The 27605-nt window shown below is 45.6% G+C and overlaps 1 protein-coding gene across 2 annotated transcripts in view; it reads left to right on the top strand.

Moving 5' to 3' along the window:
• UROC1 (urocanate hydratase 1) overlaps nt 1-27605 on the top strand; it is a 216284-nt gene that overhangs the window by 28929 nt on the left and 159750 nt on the right. The gene's annotated exons all lie outside the window — the stretch shown is intronic.

Here is a 27605-nt window from a genome sequence, read left to right as displayed (position 1 = left end):
ACAATATTAGGAGGGCAACCTAATTTCCCTGTTCACATTGAACGTTCCAATTCAAATTGCATGCATCTGTGAAAGCAGTCTGAGGGTAATGCCTATGTTATGTTATGTTAAAGTTTGTCTTAATATAGCGCTCAGCTACTCCAAAGGAGTGTCCCGGCGCTTAAAGTGCTCTTAGTAAAGAGCATTTCAGACTGGGGTGCATGATGCGGAGGGGATCTGAAAGGATTGGAAATTGAATACAGAGTGGAACATCTTGGAGTCCTTTTTAAAATGGCTCGAAGTGGTTCTTGTAGGCTAGGCCTATAGATGCGCTGCATGGTATGAGTAAAATGCATGATGCCTAGAGGCAGACCCAAGGAGAGCCGATAATGAAGCTGATGGGCAGTACGCTGTTGCAAGTTGGTTGAGAGGTGGCTGGCATTAAAGAGTCTGAGACCGGTGGATGCAGATTTTGGAGGTGGCTGGGGGCATGGAGCGTGAGACTGGTGGATGCAGATGTTAGGGGTGGCTGGCAGCGCGGAGCGTGAGACTAGTGGGTGGATGCAGACTTTACAAGGGCCAAGCTAGCAATACTCTACTGAACACAAAATGGTGGGTAAAATGTGCAAGACATTTAAAGTGTTGCAAAGTAGGTGACAGCATGTCCTTGGAGAAATTGATGATGAGAATATTGTGTTCAGGATAGCAAGGCATGTTCAGGATGACGGAATATCCCTCTGATAAGGGGATATTGGGACTTTTAGTGAATGCCAGATCCACGATGTGACTGGCATAAGGGCGGAGGCCGATTGATGGAACTAAACCATGGAGGTCAAAAAGAAGCCCGCATCAGTCGACCATTGTAAGGGTGGTTGTATATGGGGCAAGAATGGAGTCTAATGAGCATACGAGGAAGTACGAGCCTAGACGGTGGCGGGTGACGACCACAAGGCAAGGGGTGGTAGCTCCTAAGAGTGAATCGCTATACCGCCAAGGAGGAAGTTACTGAGGGCAGTGAAGGCATTTGCAGATCAGCAAATTACCGCAAGGGATTCCCTGTAAAGTGCCATTCATGGGACATGTGCAAGCTACAAACCTGACCATATTATTAAAAATCTGTTTAATTGAAAGCAGATTAATTCTACTTGCAATGCATAGCTCCAAAGTATATGATTGCTTTCTCTCAGCTGCATTCCTAGATGAATTCCTAATTTAAGTGTTGTTGTGGCTGAGGATACTTCTAAAATTTGAAGGAGGAATCTGGCATCTTATGCACCTACATTAAGTAATAAAGTCTCATTTATGATTAACAAGGGGCTGAACAATCACATTATTTCAAAAGCATTCTAACCATATTTTGTTTGGAGTAAAAGTATTTGACTCCCAATGCTGAAGTGATCGACTATAGCACCTTAGAATTGCTAAATAAATGCAAAACATTTAGTGCGTTTCAATATTTCTTTGTTTTGTATTACATTTCCACCGAACTCTCCCTCTAATCTTGCTTTGCATTGGAGCTGTTTCTATATTACCTATTTATTCTAATATCTTGATTGTATATATTGTTTATTTGATAGTCTTATAATTTGTCCTAATAAAATCTTTAAAATGTGTGTATATAACTTAAGCTAATACGACTCGTAGTAAGCCATGTGGATTTGCCGTTCAAGCACAAAATAGACTTGCACTGACCTGGATTGCATTTTGAGATGTATACATTGTATAGAGGTGTCTGATTTGCTCTGGCCTATGTCTCCCATGGCAGTGCAACTGTTTTTGCATCTTGTAGTAACTGCAAGTCTAAGCTGGTTTACTGAATTGATCTATGAGGCCTGTGGGAAACTGGTTTCTTATTCCAGTACCCCCTACCTTTTGCCTTTTTTATGTAGATTTGACTGAGGTGTACAAGGTACCTGCTAGTCAGGTTCCCAGTACTAGTGTTCTTTCCTGAAACTGTACCACAGATGGCACAACTTCAGCCCCCATATAAGTCCCTACTAAATTGTACCATTGGTTCCTAGGGCATTGGGATTGAAGAGGGTCCCCTAGGGCTGCAGCACACATTTTGCCACCCTAGGGACCTCTCACCAAGGCCATGCAAACTGCCATTGCAGGCTGCATATCTTGGTGGAAAGAAAACTGAACAGTCAACATGTTACACTTCCCTCTGTTAGTATCAAAAGAGAGGAGTCTTGGGCTATTACTGCTCTTGTCGGAGCAGAAGGTCCATACACGACGTGCCCAAATTGCACAAAATACAAAGAATGTCGCGTTGTTCCTAATGAAAGAGAAAGGTGTCGGTACAGTCTGTTGTGCACGTGGATTAGGACAGGGTAGCCAAGTGGTCACCCTGGGAATCCATTTTGTTGGATTTAATGCCCTCACACACCCTTTCAGGTGTCATGCTTCATCATTTGGGCCTGCTCCTCGTTGGGTTGGCCTGCTCCTCGTTGGGTCGGCGGCGGCGGAAAAACTACTCCCCTAAAGTTTACAGGCACCAACTGCAGAGTCTGGTTTACTGATTTGCTGCTCCTCAGCGACGCAGCAACTGAACCAGAGGTGGAACATCAGCTCGCGAGGGTCGGATCTATTGCGCCCCCCCCACCCCCGCACCCCCCGCACCCAAGTGCGCGAATACCAGGACCTACCGGAGCCATGCTGTAGCAAAACCCGAGGTACAGGACCACCTCCAACTAATGCCTAGATGAAGCGTCCAATCCAGAATCCAACCACCCAGGAAGAAAGCACCCTTCGAGAGAAGTCGAGATCCCTGATACCTACTTTGTGAGTGGCCTGGCTGTCCAGCAATCATCCCAGCAAACTGCCATTGCAGGCTGCATGTCTTGGTGGAAAGAAAACTGAACAGTCCACATGTTACACTTCCCTCTGTGCCATTGCAACAGACACTGCATGAATACGTCTCCATATTCCAGGCCTTACACCCCGAAGGCAGGATTCTCTAAATCATGTGTGGTCCTTTTTCACTTGAGCAGATATGACCATACAATATATAGGTCCATTCTTGTATATTCTAAGTGCACAGGGAAGCCATAGAGAGTACATGGGGTGGACACTCCTTATTAAGAGTTTCCCAGCACCAAGATGGCTCCACTGTACCCAATGATGTTTGGTACCAAACATATCCTCTTAATAAATCTACACTGATGCCAGTGTTGGATTTATTAATAGATGCACACAGAGGGCACCTTCGAGATGCCACTTGAAAACCTACCAAGCTCTGGAGTGGTCTCTGACTAGTCTTAGCCAGCCTGCAACCACCAGACACGTGTCGGCCTCATGGAATGAGAGCCTGCACTCTCAGACACCATGAAGACCATCTTGACGCACAGAGCCCAGCTGATCTATCTGCTTTGCACCCATCTGTACCTGTCTGGGTACTGATGAACCAGCTATGCTCCTGTGGTCCTGAGGCCCTTGCAACCTGATCTCATCTTTGGGGTCCCCTTGACTTATCTGTAAGTCCCCTTGTGCCGCCTGTTTTAAGGTGGCCCCCTTTTCTGTAGCGCACCAGCTACCAACAACTTCAGAAGCCTGCTCCCAGCTGAATCTGGGACGCTCCCGACGACCCGCTGGTGGAGCATTGGACCTTGGTCTGCTGCTACCCTAAATCTCAAAAGTGAAACCCTAGAACAGACTGTATGATTTTAAATGCATTTGTTTTTCTTCATAGGCTTTCATTGTGCACAATTAAGCACAACAGTGAACTATTTTACGAACTTTGAAAATTCATAACTAAAGGAGTACTTGCCTGTGAATGAAGTCCTTGGTCTGAAAAATTATATAAAAATCGGTGTCATTTTTTAAAATTAGTCTCGGATTTATTCTTGTGTCTCTCATTTATTTCCTTTGTGAGTTCAACAAATGCTTAGCACTATCCACTGATAAGCCTAACTGCTTGCCCACGCTACCACATAAAGTGTTAGTATTATCTACTTATGCCTCTGTATACCCAAATGACATCTGCTGGACTCTATGCACAGTGTACTTGGTTTAGGGCACTATACAGAGAGCCAACTTCCTACAAGGCCAAGCACGTGCTCCAAAGATAATTGTAAAACCAATTTTCCACATTCTTTAATAAAAATGTTACTTCGTCATTCAAAAGTTGGCTTAGTGTGAATATTGCACAGAGAATATAAACCTAGATACGTTACTGAACTTTGCAGCTGACTGATGTAGAAAACAAAATCCTGCCAATGAAGGGTCTTCTTTATATTTACTCAAAAGGAAGAGCAGGTACATTTGACCCATTTGCAAATGTTGAAATTGAAACCAATGAGGCATTGCACCATACTGAGATGGCAGTGGAGGAATAGTTAGTTTTGATTGTTTATTTTGTTTATCCTTGTGAATATATACAATATTGAAGTGTAACGTGTACACTTTTCTTAGTTGACAAGATAGCTCAGTGAGTTAAGTGTTTGTTGCGGGTATTTGTGTTCGATCTGGAGTCTGATTCCTGGATGGCATTGCACATCTTTTGTAGGTTGACAATGGGAACACTTTCTGCTTGCTGTAAAAGAAACAACTTGCAGAAAATAATGCAGTTAAGTTGACTCAACATTTGAAACTTGAAATAGATTTAGAATTGATTCTCAAGGAATCTACAAACCACACTGATATGTATCTTACAGTAAGCGTGGCATTGCTGAGTATATTAATATACTACAATACGTTTGCAGACAATGCAAAGAACATAGGCAGGCACACTATTGTAACTATATAAGGGATAAAATATCCCCTGCTGTACATTATAAGGATATTGCAAGTTATCAAGATTTTCCATAAGCATATAGAGGAACAAGGCCGAAGCATGAGTTCCTTAATAAGGTTATGGAACTCTGAGGTGACTTGCAATATATCCTTGTCATGTTTGTCAGGGGTACATTATCCCATATAAAACATGGTCACACCATCACCTTTCTTGCAAACCTCTTAAAACCTTGGTGTGCAGCTCTTACCTATTAAAGAGCTAGCATGTTTACAAACCTGAAGAATAAGAAACCTCTAGTGCAAAATTAAGCGCATCAAAAACCTGTTCGATATTTTTGGCAAACAGAAACCGTTCAAAACAAGTCAGTTAAAAAAACCAACAACAAATAACTGCAGCACCTCGAAATGTGTAAAAGCATGCAGGAAGATTCAAGCTTTTCTCGAAGTAGTGCAAAAAAATACACATTCTCTTTCTGCTTATCATTGTAAGCTATTGAAAAAAGAACAGAGTAAAGAAAAGCAATGTTCGTTTTTTGTTGCTTTAAACAGCTGCTTCAGTTATGCCCAATTCCTTGCCCTGCCTTTCACCTCGGTTGCTGGCTCTCGCAGCAGGCATTGTAACATCTGAGCTATACTGTAATACCCATGTAATAGTAGAGTTTGGAAGTCTTTTCGTAATATAGGTGCGTCACAAAACGCTGATTTTATAAAGAAATTGGAGAGTGCTGTTAATACAGGGGTTACAGAATCCGATGTAATATAAGATTATAATAACACGTAATCAGAGCACCTAGATATTAAAGTAAAATGTTTTCATGTCTGCGGCTGTAAATCAAAGGTCGGAGGTCAAACAAACTTGACAGATTAGGAAATGAGGGAGAGGCAAATATGGCATCTCCCTGACAAAAACAAAATAATAATGGGGGGGTGAGTGCTCAAGTTTATCTCGCTCACTGTTGTTAAATTAAATCTCCAGAAGTGGGAGATATACATCTGGACTTTGATTGTGATCTCACAGTCCCATAGGCCTCCTGCTGCACCACATTGACGAGGCCCAAATTGTTCCTAGATCAGAAGGGACGCGGCTTAGTGCTGGACCATCCGTCCTGCAGATGTCCTACACTGATTACATGCAGTTGGTCCCTGTTTGCAATGGAATGCAACCCGGCATTGGTACTAGTAGCCGACATGTATGTCTGTTTGTGCTGTTAGGAGGCCAGTGCACAAAAGGGGGTGGTGATGGACGGAGCATCTGAACCAATCAAACACTCACACCCAGTCAAAAGATCTGGGTTTAATCCATCACCGTTCTTTATCCCACTCTGCCACCCCAGTTCAGACATGGCTATATGCAAATCAGTCTGACCCTGTGCCTCATGGGAACAGTCCAACCCGAACTGCCAAACCATGTCTTCCGTGGACCGGAAACAAGCTTCCGAGGACCGGTTTCTAGCATTCCAGCCGTCTTCAGCCCGGCTTGCTTGAATCCAGTGGCAAAGTGAGCAAGGGACTCACGTCTGAGCATACCCTGCCACACTTATGGTGGCCAAAAGTGGTACAAAAGGGGGTGGTGATGGACGGAGCATCTGAATCAATCTGCACAACACAGACATCCACTTATCAGATGTGGGAATCATAGGTGAAAAATTTATAAGACCAGAAGACATCCTCGCATCCCTCACATGGTACGATCCATGATGTATAGTATGATGCAACCAAAAACCAGACTATCTCCTACTCCGATATCAGAAAGGAGGGATAACAGACCCGTCAGGAGAGCTCCCTATAAAGTCCTGTAGGTCCTCATAATTCCGCCATGAGTTCTCAGGCTATTGTTCTGACCATACTTGAGAATAAGGCCAAATTGGAAGATCCCTTTCACCATTTGAGAATTACTACAAAAGGATATCCTGCCTTGTGTGCTATCCAGGGAGCAACAATTTCAATGGTATTGGGCATCTTCCTCAGACATGGTGTGATCTGTGGGCTGTGTTTAGCCTTGTTTCAGGGGTGCTGCGGCTGTATCTTGCTGCTTATAATGACCTGTTGCTAGCTGCAAATAGTTACTACTAGGAGATGTACACAAGCCAAAGTATGCTCAGTTTTTGCATTGTTTTGTTGGTTGATTAATACCAATCCAATAGTGATTCTTGCTACAATTATGATGCATATGTTTTGTTCACAGTTAGTGTATAATAAGAGGACTGGTCATGGAGCACCACTTCCTTTTGTGTAAGGGTGGGCGGAACGCTCTGAGTTTTACTACATAGAATTCCATGCAGTTACAGAACTCTGTGCAATTCTAGGGAGTTCCACAAGCCGGTGTACAGCACTGTGCGCTGATTTTAAGCGCTTGGAGCTTGGCCCGCGCTGTCAAATTGGAGGGCACTGCTTTCTGTCGCTCAAGTTGATTTCCTACTCGAGTGGCAGCTATCTCAATGCATACAGTCACCACCCATCATTGAGAAATCTCGCCTGGAAGCATTCTAGTGCCCAAAAATCATGCTAAGGAATGCCAATTCTCGTTTACCAACATAACTTTGGTGAGACGCGTGTGAGAAAAAAACTCTGCCATGCTGCGGTTGGCGGATTTGTGTTGGAGCTCTGTGTTCCAAGTGGAACGCGGAGTGGGCAAAACACTGCAAACTCCGCTGGCGAAGCACAAATGTTCACCCACTCCTAGTTTTGTCCTCTGTGCATAGCTAATAGGAGGAATGTCACAGCCAGGGTACAGAGAGAAATCCATTTGAGAGGCCAAACTTTTCTCTTGCATCAGTGCAACAGCTATAACGAGATGTGGATATGTGCAGATGTGGATTTGTTAGTTGACACCTACCGTAAGACCCATGGCGCACCTCACTGATGGAGCCCAACAAGACATCAATGAAGCAGATCCCTGTCAGAGGGCAGAATCCCTGCCTTAACAGGTCAGTCTGACCTGGTTCCACTGGAGATGGAAAAAGGCTGGTATGCAGGTGGCTGGTCCCGGTCTGTAGTAGCACAGTGAGCAAAAAAACACGTTAACTTGAATGTGGCCCAGAGCAGTTGCAGACAGCGGAGTTTAATGCGAGTATTGCAGCCATCAAATCTTTTCAATGAATCAACCTAAGTAGGACTGGCATGTTGGAATAGGGGGTGATGCATTGGTTACAGTTTATTTGACAAACTTTATCTCCCTGGTGAAACCCAGTAAGGCTTATTCACGTGGACAGTTAATTGGCCAATAGTACCATTTATTGAGCCAAATGCATTTCAACATGCTAAAAGAGGTGCACACGAACATATAAATCTAATTATAAAACTTTATTACAAATGATTTAAATTAGGCTAACTATAAATACATAAACTGATATGAAAATAAATTTGACAGATATAAAATGTTGCTCTTAGTTCCTGTTTTGTACTTTAACAGTTTGTCTTCTGTCTACACTTACAAGCCAAACACGAATCTCCTTTGTCTCTTAAAGATTGAAAGAATACTTTAGAGCCACTTATACCTTCTTATTGGCCAACACAAATAATAAATCCATGTTACAGGCAAGCCTGTAACCCTTTTATTTGTTTGTAGAGCTCTCATATAAAAAAAGACTAGTAAAGGGCAATCCTTTCCATTTCTGTGAGCAAGGGTCTTGCAGGAAATCTGATACTTTGAAACTGAAAACGATTTGTTGAACCACTTGGAGCTCTCTGATGCTTTTGGAAGTGGTGGTGAGAGGTTCTTGGCAGGCATTGGCTGCTGAACTTGGCACTGTTTTCGGTTAGAAAAGTTCCTTGCGAAGTTATGATCTGTGAAAGATGTGCTGACAACATATTGGCAAAAAGGGGAAAGCTGTATTTGCTGCAAAGAACCCGATGTCAAATGGTGTTTGATTCTATGCTACTGGGATTAGAAAAAACTTCTAGCAAGGTTCTAAAATGAAAGCAGGTACATCCATGATAGATCAGCTTCTTTGAGATATTAGTTTTCTACTAAATTCTCAGAGCATTAGAGTGATAGGAGGAGGAAGAAGGGAAAAGATGAACTATTCGCTACAGCTGATTTCAGTCATTGGTTCTAAAAATGTTCGTATCATTCTGGGTGGGTCAGTGCCAGTGGTCCCTAGATGACCATCTACACCAGGGGTCTCTTTGACTTCATGGCCACAGTTTCAAATCCCACTTGGTCATCTTAGTTCCATCCTTCTGGTTTCCATAAAATTAGTACTGTTGAGTTGGATACCAATAAACACCTATTCTACGGCGTCAAGATGCCCCAAGGGGAGTATGTGCACTTTCCGTATACATGTTACATTAAAGTGCCTTCATTTCCATTTGAAATGTCTCTTGGAACTGAAGTAGTTTCTAGTCCTCTGGTTCTTCCTAGCTTGAATCCTATGTATATTTCTGATTCAGAGACCAATTTTGAGGACTCTTTACTTCATTTTGGAACCGTTGCTTCTTATTTTCGCCTCATATTACAGTTTCATCTGTAGCCATTTGCTGCCTTTCAATTGGGGTCGATCACTGTCATGCAGTATTAAACATACTCCAAAGCACGATTAAAAGTGCTCCTAGAGCAACTTTCACCAAGTGTGCACGTACTACGAGAGACGCTAGTGAGTGCCCTTGGCTTGCCATAGAAGGAGTACAACCTAATTTTAGTCTCGCCTAGAATATATTCAAAGCAGTCAATGCATCTATGTTCTACGACCAACTTAGGTTGTCTGACAAAACTAGAGTTCTCTTATCTGAAGGAATTGTCCAACTGTGGTCCTCCGCTTTTCAAAAGAATGATAGTGTCTGGCTTTCCAGTCTTTAACTTCTACAGCCTGACTAGTGAAAGGAGATTTGAATTTACAGCCTTGTTCTGAAGGACGATCACACATATGTATAAGTTTGTGGAGAGTGTCCTGTACAGAATGGGTGATTTGATCATGGTGAGAAGCTCCCACATTCTTCCAGCGCGTTGGCAAACTGCTGAAAACTGAGCTTTGCACAGTGAGAACAAGAGCACCTTATTTGGTAGAAAGCTAGATCTGTGTTATGAACTTTACCTTTTTCGAAGAGGTGTGAATAGTAATCTTTACATACGAACGCCAGGATTACATGTTTTGGAACTCCGAGGAATGTTGACAGACTTTTGACAACATCATAGATTCCTTGACAAAATTTGACAGCAAAAGGCAGGTTTTCACATCATGTACGTTCTCTGGACTGCTTACACTGTAGCTCTGTTCTAGTGCTATCAATTTTTCTAAATTCAGCTGGAATGTAATACCACCAAAATAAAATTAGACATTTTTTTTTGTTGCATGTACCAGAACAAGACCACATCTTTGCCCAATAATTCTACACCAGGATGGTACAGATTTATTTCTTATAGGATGCCTGGCACCCCATATATCTTAGGTAGCACTTTGGGACAACTAGTTACAGGTAATTTGTTTGAAGGAAGTTAATGCCCTTGAACTCCCTTGTTAATCTCCACCCAGTCACTGAGCGACTGAATGTCCCGAACAGGTGGCAATTCGTTACAATCTTACAGCTGGAATCATAATGGCAAACTATGATGCAAGTAGCAGATTTAGTACAAAATCCCACCTGCTGTAAGAGTTTCTTCCAGAAAATTCCATTGGAATCTGTTGAATGTTTTCTCTGCTCCTACTCACTTGTGAAGGATTTTGACAAACCTTTATCACCGCCTTGCTGTCTTTAATGAATTCTGTCTGATCAGGATGTACCCAGTGTTTTATAATGGGGTCTAATCTGGAAACTGGTGCTTTAAATACCTGAATTATGACTGCTATCAATCCGTAAGAATTGTATTGGGTAGGTAGTTCCCTGGATTAATGGGCATATGGCATATTTTCTTAGAGACACAGAACAAATTAAATATATTTGCAGAAACTCCCAACAAGGATGTGAACGTTCTCTAGTATGGGCAGAAATTCCACGAGTCCTTTATGACTTTGCAGATCTAAGCTTTACAAATAGCTAGAGAAGGTCGCAACAAATCCTCCTTCCTGTGCTAACTGTGCCAGCACAGCTTACTACTAATATTGAGATTGTTGCTTCGAGGTTTTGGATTCAGCTTCAAACGGTTTTAAGACCTCATAAAACAGCATCTGTTTCTTTGCCAAGGTCTGGAAGCTTTGGTCAATTAAGTTCCCATTTGAAAGCCCAGAGAAAAGGACGGTCCAGGAGCCCACTGGCTTCGGAACTTTACGAGTTCGGGCAGAATGTCAGAGGGAAAACATGACAGTTGATACACCTCGGAACTGAGAACCACAAAACGCAACTGCAAGCAACTAGAAAGAAAAGGGTGCACCTGCAAGGAGGACACAGACCGCACCACTACCTCTGAGACATCACTCAACCACTACCACCAAATCCTGAAAGAGAGAAAAAGTACACCCTAGCCAACCGCATCAAAGCCAACTCTGTTCAAAATGGGGTTCTGGTTAGCTAAAGTGTACACCTAAGCCAGGCAGAACCCTCCACTTTAGTCAGGGTAAGCTAGATACACAACTGAGATAACCTGTGCTCACCCTATGGTAGTTTGGCCCAGAGCAGGAAGGCTTATCTAAAGAGACAATGTGCAAGGTATTTGTGCACCACAGAGTAACACAATGAATACATCACAAAAAATTACTCACAGGTTTAGAAATATAGATTGATATTTTGAACAAATTATGCAAATGTTAAAAATGGCAGAGCTATATTTATCCCCCTTCTTAGACTCTGTACAGTAATACTGGAAATGAAGGGAAAGGAGTTTTCTCATTGTAGGAGCACACACGTCATACTCCCTTCAAGTCCTCACTGATGGGGTCTCTACTCGGTCCCTCGAGACTGGAATGCTTGTAAATCCCCACGCTGGAGCATCCACCAGAGTGCTAGCTTCTGGTGTGGAGGTGCGGCGCTTGGGCTGGCACAATCTGAAGCTCTCTCTCGCTGTTCCAGGTGCAGGCGGGCCACACTACACAATAGGTTTCTTGGCAGGCTACTTTCTAGAGTGTGCATTGGAAACAGGAGCGCTCTGTCTCTTGGTCCATGGATAGTGAGGTGCTGATCCTTGTTACCACACGCTCTCGATCTGCTCCAGAGTGAAGCACTTGCTGTACTCCCACCACAAGCAGGGAATTGGGAGCTATTTTGTTTGTTGGCACTAGCCCACTAAAGGACGTACAGGATGTGGAATCCCATAGCAGGGACTGGAAGGTGAAGTCTTTGGCCCTGAGACTTCGGGGAACAACGCACAAGCCAACAAGCCCTTGGCGATCGCTTTGTCTACACAGCACAAAAGTTGCAGGCAGCAGGCCAACACAGCAAGGCAGGTCGCAAAGTGGCAGTCCCTCCTACAGCTCAACAAGCAGAAGGCCAACACAGCAGAGTAGTTAGGAGAGTGGCAGTCCCTCCTGGCAGCACAGCAGTTCCTTCTGGCAATGTGCAGATGTAGAGCCAGCAATATCTGGTTACAGGTCCAAAAAGTATCTGATTATATGATTTGATTTGATTTTACATGTTATAAAGCACAGCGTACGCCCAAGGGCGCTAAAAACAGCCTAGGATCTAGAAAGCCAACTCATCTTATTTGTGTGAAACTTAGTTTTAGAACAACCAGCTTTTCAAACGACTTCTGAACAACATCAGGGAGTTACTGCTTTTAATCTCTAAAGGAAGGGAGTTCCAAACCTTAGCCGTCTCAAGGATGTAACCCCCCGCCCTCCACGTAGCTGCTTGTACCTCGGGACTACCAATTAATGTGCCTGTGCTGATCTTGGGTTTCTGCAAGGGGAGTATTTCCTGAGATGTGTTCTCAGATAAAGAGGCCCCTTCCCTTGGAGAGCCTTAATTGCAAGACACAGAGCCCGGAATATAATTCTCTTCCCCACCGGTAACCAGTGGAGATCCCTCAATCGATTAGTTACTGGTTCATGTTTACCGATATCCAAGATTAATCTTTCCGCTGCATTCTGCATTTGTTGGAGTCTGAGTAGGAGCTGCGCCTGAAGTCCCACATATAAAGCATTTCCGTAGTCCAACCGCGATATAGCCAATGCAGCTACCACCAATTTATAAAGTGTCCATAGGGATAAACGGACGGATCTTCCTAATGATTTTTAGGATGTCCTAGAAGGTGGAGGTAATTTTATTAATTTGACCTTAAAATGTCAGTCTTTGGTCAAATATTACCCCCAAGTTTCTAACCTTTTGAAACTGGTATTGGGCAATCGCCCAAGTCAGCTGGCCACCACTTTGGGGACCAGAGGTCGGTGTTCTGGCCTAGTAGCGAAACCTCTGTCTTTTCACCATTCATTTTGAGGCAATTCTTCTGCATCCATGTGTTGATTTGTAGCATGCAGATATTAAAACGATCAACCATTTCCTAAATATTGTTTGATACTGAGATCCCCATCTGTGTATCATCCGCATATGATATGACAGAGAAACCGTATTGTCTAATGATTGCTGCCACCAGGGCCACATGAATGTTAAAAAGGGTGGGGCTCAGGGATGACCCCTGAGGCACCCCACATGGCAGCTCGAAAGGTTTAGAAACCCCACCATCCATTTCTACTACAAAAGATCTATTTTTTAAAAATGATGCTAGTAATTTGGTGGCGCTGTCCTGAAAACCCAGTTCCTGAAGTCTACCGATCAAGATTTTGTGGTTGACCGTGTCGAAGGCCGCTGTTGGGTCCTAAGAAAATCAAGGCGGCCTTCTTTCCTTCATCCAGAGTTTTACTTAATTCTTCTGCTGCCATCACCAAGGTGGTCTCTGTTCCGTGGCCTTCTCTAAAACCATACTGGGAATGATGTAGTAGTTCTCCTTCTGCAATAAACGACATGATCTGCCTGTTAATCAGCTTTTCCAGCACTTTGGCGTGGAAGGGAATCCTAGATATTGGCATATAACTTTTAGGTTCTGTCTGGTCCATATTGGCTTTCTTTAACAAAGGCCGAACCAAAGCCATTTTCCATGATTCTGGAAAGATGCCTGACTGAATTACTTCTAGGAAGACTGTTCTGAGTTGCTCACTGATCAGCTCTGGACACAGATGAAAGATTTTTTGAGGGCAAGGGTCTGACGGAGCTCCTGCCTTTTGTTATCTTTACTATTTGGCGATCTGATCCTGCGTTGGTGGGAGAAAGGACAAAGTTTTATCAGTGGATGGAAAATAAATCCCTGGTGTTATCTCCACAGGTATATTTATGCTATCTCTAAAAGGATTATACACCGCCTCCACTTTGTTTTTGAAAAATTCTCCAAGAATGTTACAGAAATCTGGATTCTCTATCTTCTGTAGATTCCCTGGGAACTTAGCTAATTTTTTCACTGTATTAAATAATTCCTTGCTGAAGTTTTTAGATTCCAGGATTTTTTGAGTAAAATATTTACTTTTCTCCTCGACAATCATTTTTTTGTTGTCTGATAAAGTAGTTGTATAGTCTTTTTTTCCTTGCCTCTGCGTAGTCCATTCTCCATACCCTTTCAAATCTTCGACATACTTTTTTCTGTTCTCTAAGTTTATCGGTAAATCAGGGCTCAGATGGCCTTTTACTTTTCGATCGTAGCCTCTTTTTGGGGACAGCTGAGTCTACTGCTGTCTTGATCCACGTATTTACCTCCTTAACCATATTGTTGACACCTAATTCCAGAATTGGTTTTGCCGTTATTAGTTGCTTCTGAAAATTTGAAGAATTGATATTACTCCAGTCCTTGTATGTTATGTTATGTTATGTTATTTATTTATTTCTATAGCGCGCGGCTACTCAAAAAGAGTGTCCCGGCGCTTTAAAGGAGAAAGAGACAATACTGCAACATAAAAAAACATAACACCAGATAAAAAACTAACAGAAGAGTGGACCAGAGATTCACGGAAGACCGGCTACTGAATAAACAGCCAAGTTTTAAGGCCTTTCCTAAAAGCTAGTAGGCTGGTGGCTCCCCGCAGGGCCAGTGGTAAAGAGTTCCACAGCTGAGAAGCCAGCAGTCCAAAAGAGCGGCCTCCGAGGCGCGCTTTCTTGACCCGGGGGACAACAGCAAGGTGCAGGGCTTCCGACCTCAGAGACCTGGTCGGGTGGTAAAAGACCAGTCTCTTTTGGAGGTACTTGGCTCCCTCCTTGTGAAGAGCTTTGTAGGTCAAGGTCAGCGCCTTAAAGGCGATCCTCTTGCGGATAGGAAGCCAGTGTAAAGTTGCCAGCAAGCCCGAGGTCCTGGAGCGCCTGCTGAGGCCAAAGATTGCCCTTGCAGCGGCATTCTGTACCACTTGAAGCCGCTGCAACAAGTACTCTGGGAGGCCCAGGTAGAGAACGTTGGAATAATCCAACCTGGACCCAATCAGAGCCTGGACAGTCAGCGTCCTGTGTTCCACGGATAACAGAGGAAGAAACCTCCGCAGCATCCTGAGGATGCCAAAGCAAATGCCCGACACCCCCAGGATCTGGGATTTCAAGGTAAGCCTGTTATCCATCTTCACCCCCAGATTCTTAGCAACCTGAGAGGAGCAGGACGGAGGGAACATATCCCGTGGCCACCAGGTCTGCCAGTCTGGTTCTATGTCGCACCCAAAGAAAAGAACTTCGGACTTGTCGGAATTGCACTTAAGGCTGTTTAGATGGAACCAGTGAAAAACAGCCCCAAGGCAATCCCGAATGCTCTCCCCATCGAAGTCGCCTCCTCTCTTACAAGAGAAGAGGAGCTGGGTGTCGTCCGCATAGGATACGATCTGGGCACCATGCGACTCCACCAACGCCGCCAATGGGGTCATAATGATGTTAAAGAGGGTCGGGCTCAAAATAGAGCCCTGAGGGACCCCAACTCCCAGAGGCGGCATCACGGCGGAATCCGGCGGGGCCCAGATCGACTGCCGGCGGCCGGCAAGAAAAGAGGAAAACCAGTCGACCACCGTCCCCCGTAGGCCTATCTCGGAAAGTCTAGCGAGAAGACCATCATGGGGAACGGTGTCGAACGCCGCCGACAGATCTAGCATCACCAGCATGACTTTGCCCCCAGAGTCCAGAACCCCTTTAATGGTTTCCGAGACCTCCAGGAGCGCAGTCTCAGTACTGAGATGGGGACGAAAGCCCGATTGGGTGGCGTGCAGGATCTCATTAGATTCAAGAAAATTGGAGAGCACGCCTTGGACGTGCTTTTCCAGAATCTTCGTGAGGGCCGGCAACAGAGAGATGGGCCTATAATTAACCGGGGCCTTCGGATCTAGACCAGATTTTTTGAGCAATGGAATCACCATCGCCTGCTTCCAGGCCTGCGGGACCACACCGAGCCTCAGCGAAAGATTTAAGAGCGGATTAGCCAACGGGTTGATCACCTCCGCAACTTTCGCCAGAAATTTAGCAGGGCATGGGTCGAGGGGAGAACCCGATTTTAAGTTGCCCATAAGAGCCAGGGAGTCCGGAGCAGAGATAGAGGGAAACACACTCAACGTCGCCCCTGGCCCGGCCTGTGGCAGTGTGGAGGTGTCAGGTTCAGTCTGGCCTGCAGACACTGGTGCCAGGAATGACTCCTGAATGCGTTGGATCTTGCTCGTAAAGAAGTCAGCAAGGTCCGTGGCCCAGGTACCAGATGGTATTTGGTCCGAGGTGTTAGACCAAGGTGAGGTGAATTCTCTCACAATGGAGAAAATCTCCTTGCAGGAGTTGGAAGCCGCATCAATTCTCCTGGCTAGATAGGCTTTTTTTTCCAAACGGATGTCCCGGTGATAAGCCTTAACCACCGTTTTGTATGTCCACTTGGCAACAGTGTCATATTGTGCCCGCCAGGCTCTTTCGGCTACCTTGCACTGCTGCCGCGTAGCCGACAGTGCAGCGGTAAACCAAGGCGCAGAGACCCGTTTCGGTGTCGGGCGAGATGTTACTTCCGGGGCAAGATCGTTAAGCCTATCCAGTAGCCAGTTATGCATGGTCTGCAGATCCCTGTCTAGATCACCTGAGAGAAGGCAGGGATGGGCCTCAGCTGCCTGGGCCAGCATCTCCGGGGTAACACGATGGAAAGCCCTGTGGACACGACCCTGTTGATGTGCCGGGATAGGCACAGATTTAACTATGCCCTTGATCACAAATTTTGCGAGAAAGTGGTCCGACCATAAGACAGGAGTGATCTCTATACCCTCGAGAGGGACAGACGAAAAGACCTGGTCAAGGGTATGCCCCTTCTCATGCGTAGGCTCCTGAAAGTAGGGGAAGAGCCCCAACGGGGTCAGCGCCTCCGAAAGTTTGGCGGCCGCCGGATCGGATGAATCATCCATCCGGAAGTTGAAATCGCCAGCCACGATGAAATGTTCGGCTTTCAGGGCCAGCTCCACCAGCACCATATCCAGATCTTCAAAGAAGGTGCCGGGGGAACCAGGTGGTCTGTATACAAGCAGTCCCTTAAAGGATTGGTGGGGCGACAGAGTGATAGAGAAGGCTAGGGTTTCCGAGCCACGGATGTCAATAGCTGGCAGGATCTCACAAGGAGTTCCTTTCCGGACCACTAGCGCAACTCCACCTCCCCTTCCGTTGGCTCTATCCTTTCTGAAGATGTTGTAGTCGGGCGGGATAGCCAGAGCGACGTCAGGGTTAGAAGAGTCGCCCCACCATGTCTCAGTAAGCATGAGGCATAGTGGTTTATCTACATCGAGAAGCTCATAGATGTCCTGCGCATGTTTGCAAGCTGACCTGGTGTTCAATAGCATGCACCCGAAGCCCATACTAGAGATGTTGGTGCTCGGCCGTAAAAAGAGCGAGCGGGTCGGGCGCCAGCCACAACCCGGGCAACGGGATTTCCCATGGTAGCGGGCAGGGAATACAGTACGACAGCCATAGCCATGAGGAAAGAATGAGCGAAGTTCGCTAGGGGAATAGCGCAAGACGAGGGTCCCAGGAGGACACATACCTGGTGGTAGAGTCCCACCCGCCGCTCCGCCCGCCTCCGGGACGCTGACGGGCGCAGACGGGCAGGACTCTGGCTTGACTCCGGCGAGAGTCCGGCGCTCCCGCTGCGCGTCACCGCTGCGCGCAGGAGGCGAGCTTTAAGTAGGGCTCACCTGTGATGCAAATGAGCGCTAGAGCGCTCCCACAAGTGGCACACTTGCTCCACACCACCCCCAAGATGGCGCCCGGCGCCAAACACGAAGGCTAAGAAGAAAATGACAAAGCTCCGCGAAAAGCGCGGTGGGGGCCCAATTTAGGGTGCAAGTGAGAGGGCACACAAAGAACGTTCTAATAACGAAGTAAATGCAATTTAAAAAGCAAAATGCAAAAAGCGATATTTTAAAAGTTACAGCAGCGCTGAGATTGAAAATTTCAGCAGAATAGCACGCGTGCGTGCTACTCCCTTTCTCCAGGTCGAGCTACTGCCTAGCTCGCCTTAAGTAGGGCTCACCTGTGATGCAAATGAGCGCTAGAGCGCTCCCACAAGTGGCACACTCGCTCCACACCACCCCCAAGATGGCGCCCGGCGCCAAACACGAAGGCTAAGAAGAAAATGACAAAGCTCCGCGAAAAGCGCGGTGGGGGGCCCAATTTAGGGTGCAAGTGAGAGGGCACACAAAGAACGTTCTAATAACGAAGTAAATGCAATTTAAAAAGCAAAATGCAAAAAGCGATATTTTAAAAGTTACAGCAGCGCTGAGATTGAAAATTTCAGCAGAATAGCACGCGTGCGTGCTACTCCCTTTCTCCAGGTCGAGCTACTGCCTAGCTCGCCTTAAGTAGGGCTCACCTGTGATGCAAATGAGCGCTAGAGCGCTCCCACAAGTGGCACACTCGCTCCACACCACCCCCAAGATGGCGCCCGGCGCCAAACACGAAGGCTAAGAAGAAAATGACAAAGCTCCGCGAAAAGCGCGGTGGGGGGCCCAATTTAGGGTGCAAGTGAGAGGGCACACAAAGAACGTTCTAATAACGAAGTAAATGCAATTTAAAAAGCAAAATGCAAAAAGCGATATTTTAAAAGTTACAGCAGCGCTGAGATTGAAAATTTCAGCAGAATAGCGCGCGTGCGTGCTACTCCCTTTCTCCAGGTCGAGCTACTGCCTAGCTCGCCTTAAGTAGGGCTCACCTGTGATGCAAATGAGCGCTAGAGCGCTCCCACAAGTGGCACACTCGCTCCACACCACCCCCAAGATGGCGCCCGGCGCCAAACACGAAGGCTAAGAAGAAAATGACAAAGCTCCGCGAAAAGCGCGGTGGGGGGCCCAATTTAGGGTGCAAGTGAGAGGGCACACAAAGAACGTTCTAATAACGAAGTAAATGCAATTTAAAAAGCAAAATGCAAAAAGCGATATTTTAAAAGTTACAGCAGCGCTGAGATTGAAAATTTCAGCAGAATAGCGCGCGTGCGTGCTACTCCCTTTCTCTGTGGGTTATTGATGATGTCATTGGTTGCAGGATGTCCCGTAAAAATATATATATATATATAATGGCTTGATGATCTGACCAAGTCACGGGGATGAATTCCGACACTTCTATCCTGTTATTGGAAGTGAATATTCCATCCAATGTGTGTCCTGCCTTATGTGTCCCTTGTTTAATAATCTGTCTCGGGGAGAAGCTAGCCATTCCATCTATGAATGTAGTTATGTTGTTCTAATCTACCTTTTCCAGGTGATAGTTAAAATCTCCTAAGACTGTGTAGTCTGAGCTCTTTATGCTGTCTTCCAAAAAAGGACTAATATTTTCCATCAACAAAGCATGGGATTTAGGTGGGCGATATAAAAGAATCCCTTTAAAAGAGTAGTTATTATTGATTTTTTTATCTGGAAAGGCAGAGATTCACAGTCGGTGAGCAATTGCTCGTGCCTCCCATTATTTTCAAGCCTTCTCTGGCAATGATTGCAAGCCCCCCTCCCCGCTTGTTTGTTCTAGCAGCTCTTATCATGCTGTAGTAGGTGGGAAGCTCAAAAAGCAGATCGGGGTCCGCTGCTGTATCTACCCAGGTCTCCGTTATGAAAGCGATATCTATCTGATGACTCTCTATCCAATCTGCTAATTCAACACCATGTTTCACTAATGAACGTGTGTTGATTAGTACTGCTTTTACCCCAGTGTCCGTGTTAGTAGCCATCTTAGTCTTTTTAACCTGAGAGCTTAGATTCAACGGTAGCTCAAATCTAAAACGTATGTTGTATTTCTCACAAGTCATAGGCTCTTTCCTTAAATCAAAAGCTGCACAGCTACAAATTTTCGACTTTTGCCTCAGCATGTGCAATTCCTCTTGTGTATAAGTTATCACATTCTGGGCAGTTGTTGCAAAAAGACCAGGGGTTTGGGCGCTAGGCGCGGACGTGCGGAGACGGGCATGCCATAGGCGTTCAGGCTATCTCCATTTTTATCCCCTTGCCTGAACGACTAGCCTGCTCACCGACTCCACCCAAGATGGCGGTGCCGCGACTCGGACCGGACCCCGGGACATGAGAACCCATCCAAGGCGTCACCTCCAGCTTCGCTCCTAGTAAGTGCAATTTGGCAATTTATTATAAAGTTAAAAGCATCAAAAGTTAAAATTAATAGATTTCAAGTTTCGCATGTAAACAAGTGGTCTCTCCCAGCTCCCGCCTCAGGAGGACTCTAGGCTATGGAAGCCCGCTCATGACCTCCCCACCTTTATCCCCCTGACTGAATGACTAGCCCACCCACCAACTCCACCCAAGATGGTGGTGCCCCGACTCTGAGCAGACCCCGGGACACCAGAACCCCTCCAAGGCGCCGCCTCAAGCTTCGCTCCTAGTAAGTGCAATTTGGCCGATTTTATTATAAAGTTAAAGCATCAAAAGTTAAAATTCTTAGAATTCAAGTATCGCGTGTGAACGAGTGGTCTTTCCCGGCTCATGCCTCAGTAGGACTCTAGGCTATCGGATTATATTGGATCGGAGACCCAGTACTTTTACCCAAAAGTGCCTTAGATGTGGGGGGTAACTTCAAAAGAATGTTCTGGAGTGCACAGGTCCACTTTCAGCCTAGTCTTGTCTGCCAGCTTAGCTATAAGGGGTAAATCAGCCCTTTGTGTGTAGACAGGACACAACCTAGTCAAAAGAAGTATTCCTTCCTCTCTTCCCTCCTGCCCAGGATGACATGTCAGTATGCAGATGAAGACAGATTCAGTTTAGTGTTGTGTTGTGGCTGTCTAGAGTTTATGCACAAATGTAGCTGTCACCCAGCCCAGACATGTATTGGAGGCAGACTGTCAGGCACACAGAGCAGTAAGTGCAGAGAAATGTTCACTTTCAAAAGTGGGATTTCTAAAATAATGTTAAATCTAACCTCACCAGTAAGTAGGATTTATCAATACCATTCCGAACATATGAAAAATCAAAAAAGCTACTTCTCTCAGGATTTACAGCTTTTAAGATTATTAAGAAATTCCTGATTCTACCGTGTGAGGGGGTCGGCCTCACAGTAGTGAAAAGTGAAGTAGGCTGTTTGTCACTAGCAGGACATGCAAAACATAAATGTGCATGTCCTAACATTTACTTACAGCCCTACCTAAGTGATGACTAATATGTAATAAAAGGGGAGTTTAGGTTTTAAGTGCCAAGTTGACGTGGAAGTAAACTGCGCGCACAGGTCCTGCCATGGCATGCCTGAGACCGGTTTAAAAGGCTACTTCTGTGTGGGGCAAAATCAGTGCTGCAAGCCCACTAGCAGAATTTAACTTGCGGGCCCTGGCTACATGGGGTACAACCATACAGGGGACTTACAAATAAATTAAATAGGCCAATCCAGTATAAACCAATTACAAGCATGTTTGGGGAAGAAGCACATGCACTTTAGCACTGGTTAGTAGTGGTAAAGTCCTCCGATTCCTAACTCCAGCAAAAACATGGAGGTCTAAAGCAAAAAGTTTTGGGGAAGACAACCCCATGGTTGACTGGTCTAACAAGTTTCAACCACAGCAAAGAACTCCTCAGCATAGTCAAGGAGTTTTCCACCCCTTCAGTAACTGAAAACAGCATTACCCCTTTCCAAGAATTCTGTGATACTCTAGCGGACTTCTTTCACTACAAGATCTCCGCCATCTACAAAGACTTTGAACTTCAACCCGCTGCCTCTTACATCCTCAGCCTCCATGCTCCCAGGGACACAAACTCCAACCACCTGATCACCGCTTGGGACCAGCTCCCCACACAGAGCACAGCAGCCATCATGCACTCCATCCATTCAGTAGCACCTATGAACCCCTGTCCTCACCATATGTCTAACCTCAGGAACAGGAAGAACAGCAATAAGATCAACATCTTCAACACGTTCATCGCCTCGGCCACCTTCCCAGAAGAATGAAAACACGCTTAAGAGAAACCCCTACTCATGAAAACATTCGCTGACCTCCAACAAACCAAAGAACTACCGACCCATCTCTCTGCTCCTCCTCCCTACCAAAGTCCGCAAAGCCATCAACTGCCAACACATTGAATATCTGGATGACGGCAATCTTCTAGACTCCGTACAAACCACAGCCCCAAAACCGCCCTGATAGCAGCCACCAACGATATCAGAACCCTCCTAAGCCAGGGAGAAGTAGACTCCCTGATCCTCCTCTACATCTCAGCAGCTTTCAACACTGTCTTTCCACACCTTGATCAAGAGGCTGCATCCTATCAGAATCCAGGAGGACGCCCTCAAATGGATCGCATCCTTCCTCACTGCAAGAACTCAGAGAATCCATGTACCACCTTTAACCTCGGAACCCAATAACCTAATCTGTGGCGTCTCTCATGGTTCACCACTCAGCCCTACTCTGATCAACACCTACATGACTCCCTTGGCCAACCTCTTCAGAACCCATGGACTGAGCATCATACCCTATGCAGATGACCCCCAACTCATCCTCTTCTATGTGATGACCCAACCACCACGAGAGCCAATTTTTCCTGTGTATGACCAGCATCGCTGACTGGATGCAATACAATTTTCTCTAACAACACAAACAAAACAGACCTACTGATCTTCAAGAACACCTCTTTGTGGAATAACTCCTGGTGTCCGGCTGAGCGAGGTCCCTCACCCATAGACCACCCCTGAAACCTTCAGCATCATCCTGGACCGCAAACTCACCATGAAAAACCAGATCAACACTGTCTCCTTCACCTGCTTCCTCACTCATCACATGCTCCGAAAGATCTTCAAATGGCCCCCATTAAGCACCAGGCTTGCCGTCACTCAAGCCCTCGTCACTAGCCACTTAGATTACGGCAGCACACTATATGGAAATTACCCCACACCTCCTGAAGGGATTGCAGACCATACAGAACGCATCTGCCAGACTCCTCATCCACATCCCCAAATGGACCCACATCATCCCTCACCTCAAGAAACTCCACTGGCTCCCCGTATGTAAGAGATGTCAATTCAAGATGCAGACAAAGTCCTGCACAATCAAGGATCTGCATACATCAACCACTGCCTGAGCTTCCACCAACCCTCCAGACATCTGCGCTCTGCCTCCCTCTACCTCGCTTACACACCCGCATCCACCGAAGCAACCATGGAGGACGATCTTTCTCCTACCTGGCCGCAAAGTTCTGGACCAGCCTCCTCCTTCACCTCGCCCTCACGTCGAATTCAGGAGGGGACTCCAGACTTGGCTGTTAAACTGATTCCAACCAAGTAGTATGGCTCTCCGCATCTGGATACCCTCGCGGTTAAATAGCAGCGCTATATAAATCCTGAATGATTGATTGATAGATTGATTGAGAGGGATGATGGAAAGCCAGTTGCAGAAATAACCTCCAAACAGAACAATGCAAAGGTACCGTGAGAAATGAAGCGTCCAGTGGCTGGCCATCACTTGTTGATGATATGAAGGACTGTCGGAACCAGAAGGCAGGATGTGGGAAAGCAATCTTGAACAAACACTGGTAGAAAAGCGGCTCTAATCGAGGAGTTGAACCCAAGTGAACGATTCTTTGTGTTGCACCCGTGTCAAGCACTTGCTGCAGAAAGTATACTGATCCAATAGCGAACTAAGGATTCTTCTTATTATTATTATGATTACATTATTCCAGCCCACTATCTCTTCTGCAAATAACCAGCTTCAGACTAGCGCCTACGAGGATGTGGAGTGGTGTAATCCCTACAATATTTAGGCCCTAAGCTTTGGAACAATCCAGTGCTAGCCATGTACAACCATCTTCTCTTTTCCTTGCTAGTTTCTACAATTTTTAAGTCTATCAATTCCATCCCTCCTTTCACTCGACCTCTCTGTTCTCCCTAGCGTCTGCCTAGCCTCTTCTTTTAGCATTGGCTACTTCAAAGCATTGCTGGGGGAGTCACTCGATGACTAAGACGGCATCCATTTCTCTGTCTCCCATTTGACTAGCTCATTAGGATCTTTGCCATCTAACGGGGTCAAAGAAACAACCCCTTCCTTCATTTTTTGTCAAATCTGCTGTGCAAAGATCTGATGTCCAGGTTCATCCAGATCAGGAACACTTGAGATTAGGCAGAAGATTACATACTATCAAGTATCGGCGTGCTACACTGCAACATGGCTCCAGTCAACACAAAGATGATGAACTCATCATTGAATACCCTCATATATAATGGCATTGTTTTATGGAGGTTAGGGACTCCAGCAAAGGTGATGAGGTGGCAGAAGGACCCTCTTTATGAACCTTTTGTAATGCATTGGATGGAGATCGACATATGCAGCCACTAGATTCACCAAGAAAATAATTGTCCTTTGTTCACAGATTCAATTGATGGATGGTGGTTACCTTCTCCATCAGTCTAGAGATACCCATATCAACGTGTATTCAGTCACGAAGAGACCAAGTGTATGGATCACAAGCTTGATGAAGACCCGTGTTTCAATCAGGGTCCCCTTAATGTGATTAACACGTGTTGTAACTACTTTTTGAAGAGTGGTCCTATTATTCAAAGCGGACAGAATCTGGGACAAGAAGATAAAGTACTGAGAGGGCTCATTCGATAATTCACATGCCCCATCCTGGGCGGGATTACTGAATCCTATGTGCAATGGCTGAGCCCCCACTCAGAAATAAGCATTGTCAGCCAGTGATCCTAAAAGACTGATCTCTAAACTTTTTTGTTATCTGTAAAAGTTTCTACTGGTGCATGGTTTAAATGTACCAAAAGAAAATATGGTGATAGGATTTCAAAGGCACTGCTTATACACACAGGATTAGAACTCTATAAAGATGGTTCTGTAATTTTATATGACATGTCTTATTGGAGTTTAAGTGCCAAAAGGAAAAAGTTTTTAATAAGATTGTGATAAGTCGACTGAATATACAATTGAGAATTGACATGGAGTCCTTTTGCAGGGACCTACCTAGAAGAGAAACATAAATTACTAAGGTGGAAACACTCTTCCAATTCATTGTACTAGTTCAAAAAGGAGAGTCCTTCTGATTGAAGGAAGATAGGTGGGGGTGGGGTTTACGTGAGATCTGTTTAGGCCGGTACTCAGTGCTCAAGGAACTTGGAGAGACTTCCACTTAAAAGTATGTCCAGTTCACTAATGAGCACTTATCTTACAACCAATCTTAGAATAAGATGATCTACAAAGAGTACCACTTTTTGAGACAGCCAATGACCTCCTTCAAGGGCTGTGATTTTCGGATTTCCATATGAAAGTAATAGTTTGTATGGTTAGGTTTTCCCCTCTCTTCTTACTGCCCTTTCACAATGTAAATCCTATAAGGTAAAGGTTCTGCACCCACATGGTATTGTGATCATGAGCTGTAAATGAGTGGGGCAATTCGAAGCGCTTGGGGTCCAGTAAGTGGTCTTGTAATGGCTGTTTAAACACTAATACAGTTTTATGGTCTGCTTTCCCTAATGAGGTCTAAAATACATCTGTGCCCTGACATCACTGTGGCACATCGCAAACAAACCTCAGTTCTGCATAGGAGGAGACCGCTCTGCTAGTGCTCAATGCTCTCCAATCCAAGTGCAATTGGGTGTTTAGACTATGAAATAATACAATTGATTAGGCATGTGTACATAAAAACAAAAGTGACAAAAAAGGAAGGTAGGGAGTAGCCAGCCCAATGAGGTGGTGCCTATCATTGGTCTAATGGTATCGCCAATTGGCGACTTCCCTGGCGTTCGGTTTGCAAATGTTCCTCTGGATGCCTGGTCCAAATCAGGAACCGAGAAGGACTTTCAAGAACCTGTTGGCCGGGAAACATTGGAAATACTTACAATATTAGTGATGGCATAGCTTGCCGCATTTTGCATCGTTGTGAATTGTGAGTGTAGTGTCTTGCTTTTTGTGGGTTGTCAATGCACAATAATTATTGATGTAGCAAAGAGTCGTTGTTGAAATGATATTCTGCAGATTCAATGTGTGTTGTAAAAGAATGTTTAGATGTTAGGGTAGTTAGTGGTCATTGAGCCTCATAGATGCATCTTTTCTGCTGTTGACCTTTGATTTGTCTGTGGTCCTCACTGCAACAAGTTATGGGATGATCCAGAACCCAGACATCAGGAAGGTTGGAGTAGGGTAAGCCCGAAGTCTAGTGGCTCTGTGAAGGGATAACCCTTCAGCCTCCCAGGAAGCATCGAGCAAGCCGTGGATCCAAAGACGGGGACCCGTGTCTTGGCACCCGAGTGTGCTGCATGTCTTTGACAATCTCCTTCCAGTGGATGTCGGGCGGGTTCCCAACAGTTATGTTATGTTATAGCCGTACTTCTTGAGCGCACGGCTACCCCAAGGGGTGTCCTGGCGCTTTAGCAAAGAGGCCTGAGAAACCCAGAGACAGAAAGGCAGAAACGCAACGGTCACAATGATTACAAGGAGAAGTGCCATTTCTGAATCGCTGAACTGGCAAGCTTATGGTGATGGCCACCACTTGTCACAGAGATCTGGTTTCCAAAAATGTCTCTATCTCTATATCAGCAGTGTTCACCATCCGCTGCTAAGATGCTAGGGGTGCCTAAGGAGGTCTCTGCTGATGGCTTGAATCTAATGTTCATGTCTGATCCTTGAGTCTATGAAGGTCCTTCCCTTTTACCCCAAGGTCCATTCATAGCTGTGGTCCATCACGCAGCGTTGGGTTCTTCTCCAAACACCTTCTTCCAATTCTCCTCAGACTTTCTCCGATTTGGAACCATCTGATTATTATTATTATTATTATTATTATTATTATTATTATTATTACTGAGTTTTATATAGGGCGTGGTTACCCTTGGGCATCCCAGCGCTCATCCAGATAGCATACCATAACAGAAAAAAGCATTAAGCAGGGAACAAGTGAGTCTTAAAAAATTTGCAAAATCGCAGAGTGCTAGTTTCGGAACGCAGGGCCAGTGGGAGAGCGTTCCACAACGTTGCCACATTAACGGAGAATCTTCTCCCACCGGTCCTGGCCCTCCTGACTCTCGCGACTTGCAGAAGATATTGGTGGTCCGAGCGAAGGGCGCGGGGAGCTTTGTAAGGTTGAACCATTTCCCGAAGGATAGGTGGCCCTTTCCCCTGTAATATTTTATGGGCCATGCAGAGTGACTTAAACTTCACCCTCTCTCTGACAGGGAGCCAGTGAAGCACCTTCAGCACAGGACGGGCTGATTGACGCCTTGGGATGTCCGTCAGCAGCCTTGCAGCCGCATTCTGCACTTGCTGCAGTTTGTTTAAGGTTGATTCCGGAGCCCCCAGAAACAACGCATTGCTGTAATCCAGCCGTGAGATAATTAGCCCCTGGACTAGTAATCTCCTGGAGGTCATCGGAAGGAGGGGTAGGATCTTCCGGGCTGACCGGAGCAGGCCGAAACACACACCTGCAGTCTTTTTGGCGTGTGACTTAAAGGAGAGGTCCTGCTTCAGCCACACCCCCAAGCTCTTAATCTCCTGTTTTGGAGTGGGTGGCACTCCGAGGCAGCTGGGCCAGCTGCTTGGGGACAGGGAAGGAGGGGAGTTCCCCAACATCATCAACTTAGTTTTT

This window comes from Lissotriton vulgaris, unplaced genomic scaffold (assembly GCF_964263255.1).
Source record: "Lissotriton vulgaris unplaced genomic scaffold, aLisVul1.2 SCAFFOLD_1244, whole genome shotgun sequence".
NCBI classification, from domain to species: Eukaryota; Metazoa; Chordata; class Amphibia; order Caudata; family Salamandridae; genus Lissotriton; species Lissotriton vulgaris.
Note: the sequence above shows the minus strand (reverse complement) of the source record. Positions and strands in the feature narration are given on the sequence as shown.